Source organism: Peromyscus leucopus, chromosome 1 (assembly GCF_004664715.2).
Source record: "Peromyscus leucopus breed LL Stock chromosome 1, UCI_PerLeu_2.1, whole genome shotgun sequence".
NCBI classification, from domain to species: Eukaryota; Metazoa; Chordata; class Mammalia; order Rodentia; family Cricetidae; genus Peromyscus; species Peromyscus leucopus.
This window is the reverse complement of record NC_051063.1, coordinates 104480326-104485039: the sequence shown is the minus strand read 5'-3', so window position 1 is coordinate 104485039 and position 4714 is coordinate 104480326. Positions and strand designations below refer to the sequence as shown.

The following is a 4714-nucleotide window of genomic DNA, read 5'->3' as shown; positions in this document are numbered from 1 at the left end:
TACTCACACACACATTTACCAAATGAGTGGTATGGAAAATATTACTATACTCTGGAAATCATAGTATATGTGTGCAAGTGTATATGTGTGTGTGTGTGCGCGCATGCGTGCGTGCATACGTATGTGTGGGGGGTCCCTGCAGGTGTCAGACAGGGAAGCAAACCCCGAGAAGAATGAAAACCCGTGCACATCGACTTTGTCAACATGGATCAGACTCTGGGGATTCTAATGCCAGGTACTTCACTGTCAGCAGATTTAAAACACAGTACGATTTGGGAAAAGGTTTCCAGGCAACAATCAGTCCAATTCCAGGTGCACAATAAAGCTTAGGATGTGACTACATAGAAACTTTTACAAAGTACATGTGACCATGAGGGTGGGTTCTACAGCTAAAAGGCCTAGTGTGGTCTCTGACCGATGGCATAGAGGTCAGCAGGCCATAAAGTACATGTGACATCTCCCTTGAGGATGGGTAATGGTCTAGGGATGGGAGAGTCTGGGATAATCATTCTGGGGAATTAGGATGAGATCTGTTTACATAGCAAAAGGTGGGTGACATCTTCCTCCACAGAGAGCAAAAAGGTCACCAGGTCGTGAACAAAATCCACTTTTTTTGTCTTTAGATATTTTTTATTTCTTTAATTTTTATTATCAGGAGTGACTGAGTCCCATCATTATTGTCATTATGGAAATGGCTTTAAGAGAAAACTGGTCAGATAAATATTATTGCTTCCTACTTTTCAACTGGTAAATAATTGCCATTGATAAAACAGACAAGTCCAGAGAGTCTGTCCAGAATGTTCAAGATACAGTGTATTATACAACATGCCTGTTCTCAGGAGAACACCTAAGACATAATTATGTGTACTTCTTGATCTCGTCATACAAGACAAGCATAAAGGCACCACCCATTCCCCTAAGAACGTTGGACCATGCACCCTTGAAAAAAACCTTGCTTCCTTCGTCATGAGCATTTTTCCTCCAGCAGTCAATTGTGCCTGTATCCATGATATCAGTTCCTTTGTGTCCCGACTGCATCATCGTATGACAGTGAACCGTGTCAAAGGGATAGGCAGTCAGGCCAGCAACAGCAGTGACAGACTGTGCAATCAATCATCCAGCTGATGAAGCTGTGAGTATTCTTGGGATCTGGAAGCATTCCCTTTGTAGTGTCATAGATACCAAAGTCGGCAGCTCGGTAAATGATAATGACCTGTACTGACACATGAAAGCCTTGGTACAGACCCCTAATCCCATCAGATTTGTAGATCTTAACCAGGCAGTCGCCAAGGATTTTGAATTCCCTTTCAGCTCCAGCTTTGCCCACATCATCTGCTAGACAAGCACAGGCAAAATCAAGAGGGTACACAAAGCACAAAGATGTGGTCCCAGTGGAACCATCTGATGCCAGGTTCCCAGCAAAGAAAAAAACCGGGTCCTCTTGTCCACACTACCCAAAAAGATCTGCTTGTGTTTATCTTTGAAGGCAAAGTTGAGAGCCTGGGTGGGGAAGTATCTGATGACATTGGCCAGGTTACCACACCAGAAGGACAGGACTCCCTGTTCCTTGGGGATACGAACCACGAAGTCTATAATGCCCTTGTATTGCTTATCTCCGTGATTTGCTTGCTGGCATGCTGCACCTGCAGCAGCAGCTTGACCCGCTCGATGGGCGCTACCGCCGTCTTGGAGATGGCCCGGCCACTCCACCTGCCAAAAAAGTCTGGCAAAGGACACAGCGACATCTGTCATGTTGAAAGAAAAAGAAAAGGCGGAGGACTGCAGGACAGAACTGGGTTGACAACGGCTTTGACTCCCGGACTCTGGGCCAAAATGCACTCTTAGCTTTCTGGATGGAATGCAGATTCTTGATTTTATCTCCTTCAGTGAGGAGACACCCCTGTGTGATTAACATTCCTGGTTCTCTTAGTGCTTCTCTGTGAGTACAAGGACCTCTGTTCCCCCAACATATGTGTATGCCTAGAGATAGTATTCTTACTATAATTATCAAAATACAAAATGCTGAAATTGGAAATACCTGTGTGTATGAGAATGTAATAGTGGAAAAATATAATAGTCATGCAAATTACAGTACTATTGAAAAAATAAATTGTGCAGTGTGACACACAGCCCTAGAATTAAATAGTACATAATAAGAAGCAAGCTATTAAACAGGATTACGGTACAATTTCTTCTTGTAACATAGTTAAAGATGAAAGGATGAAATGAAATAATATGCAGAACTCAGCATAGGAGGCCATCAAAAAAAAAAATCTGACTTTGGGCTGGAGAGATGGAGAGATGGCTGGCTGCTCTTCCAGAGGATCCAGGTTTTGGTTTTTTCTAGACAGGGTTTCCATGTATAACCTTGGCTGTCCTAGAATGCTCTAAAGACCAGGCTGGACTTGAACTCACAGAGATCAACCTGCCTCTGCCTCATGAGTGCTGGGATTAAAGGTGTGTGCCACCACCACCCAGCTGGCAAATTAAAAAACAAAGTTACTCATCATTATTATTACTGCTAATATAGTGAACTAAAAGTTCACAACAGTTATCTTTAGGTTAGAGAAGTATGACTTTTCACTTTCTTTTATATTTTTTCACTAAATATATATTTCTTTTGTAATATGGGGGAAATAGCTTTAAAAATGTATTCTAGCCGGGCGGTGGTGGCACACACCTTTAATCCCAGCACTCAGGAGGCAGAGGCAGACGGATCTCTGTGAGTGAGTTCGAGGCCAGCCTGGTCTCCAAAGCGAGTTCCAAGAAAGGCGCAAAGCTACTCAGAGAAACCCTGTCTCGAAACGCCCCGCCCCCCCCCAAAAAAGTATTCTACCTACTAATGACTTTACGTTGAATTCATGATGGTGTGCCCCTATGATCCTAACACTCGGAAGGTGGAGGCAGGAGAATCAGAAGTTCAAGGTTTGGCTACTAAGTGATTTTGAGGCTGGTCTTGGCTCCAAGAGACCTTGTAGCAAAACATCTTTTTTTAAAGTACGAGGGTAATTTACTGGGAAGAAGGGATTGGGGGAGTAATATTAGATAACAGAAAGGGAATATGATCATACTCCATTATATATAATATATGTGTGTGTGTTTATGTATGAAACTGTGAAAGAATAAATAAAAAAATCAGAAAAGAGTTCAAGGTCATCTTCAGCTAGGTAGCAAGTTTGAGGCCAGCTTGGGCAACATGAGGCTCTATCTCAAAACAAAAAAGTAAGGAACTTTGACACAACCAATTTATCCACTACTTGCTTCTGCTTCAAAAAGGTCCATGGTGGAAAAAGGACTTAACTACATAACTTTCTATAATTATCCTCAAATGTGATGTTTGGAATTTTGAGGAAGTGCATCTGTCTAGGGAACAAGGCAGGAAAATATGATGAGTAGCGTGTTATGAAGTGTCCTTTCTGGTGCCGCCACTATATTATGACAGTTTAAAGGGGCTGCAGAGATGGCCCCTGGCTATGAGCACTTGTTCTTGCGGAGGGCCTGGGTTCAATTCCCAGCACCCACACGATGACTCATAACCATCTGTAACTCCAGTTCCAGGGGCTCTTCTGTGGGCACCAGGAACACATGAGGTGTACATACAAACATGAAAATGAAACATTCAGACACATAGATAAAACAACAAATCTTTAAAAACATATTTAAGGAAACTTCATATTATCCTCAAGGTTCCTGATGAGTAGTTTGCAGACTTTCTGGACTTGAGTACCAGTACTGCCAAACACTTCCTACATGTGGTCAGTCGTGTTCCCTTACAATGAAAACACACATTAAACACGCAGAAAAAAGAGACAAAGATGAACATGTTATTATACTTTTCTTTACTAAAATCACTTAAACTCTTTTCTGAATCCTGGGAAAAGTAGCATATGGTGCCGGAAACTTTGAAGAAGCCTTTTCCTGTGGACATGAAATATGAATGCTTGTCTACACAGATGGAAAAGAAAAAAGCCACCAGGGAGGCAAGTCAGATGCAATTAAAGCTTCTTAATGAAAACATTAGGACTACAGGAAGTGCTCCTCTCTGTGCATCTCCTCTAATCCTCCCGACCAAGCCCACGAAACCACGCCCCCCACCCCGGGCTCCTTTAGTGCAGAGGATGCACTGTCATTTCTTATCAATGAGATGCCATTATCTTCTTAATTATGAAGTGAGCTGTCCCCGTAGAAGACAGCCCAACAACAGATACAGCCATGGGCAATAGTTCCTAGATGAAAATCAGATACTAATACTCTCAGTGAGTTGTGAAAGGAACAGGTGAGTGCAGAAAGAAATATGAGGGAACTCAGACCCAACCCAAGCCTATAGCCTAAAACACAAGGTTAAAACCAAACATGCTGGCAGCTGGGCATGGTGGCTTATACTTGTAATCCCAGCACTTAAGAGGTAGAGGCAGAAAGATCATGAGTTTAAGGCCAACCTCTATAACAGGATGAGTTCAAGGGTAGCTTGGCTATGAGACCATGCCTCCAAAAACAAAAACAACAACAAAAAGACACACACACACACACACACACACACACACACACACACACACACAAAACTGGGGCCAGCAAGACAGCTCCATAGGGGGAGAACCAACTTCTGCAAGTTGTCCTCTGACCTCCGAATGTGTGATGCAGCTTGTGCATCCACACTCATACACAGACAATAAATGTAATGAAATGTTTTTTTAAAAAAAAAACATAAGGCTCA

At 42.6% G+C, this 4714-nt stretch overlaps 1 pseudogene; it reads right to left on the bottom strand.

Moving 5' to 3' along the window:
• Positions 1-668: 668 nt before the first annotated feature.
• LOC114698659 lies at positions 669-1752 on the bottom strand (annotated as a pseudogene).
• Positions 1753-4714: the final 2962 nt, after the last annotated feature.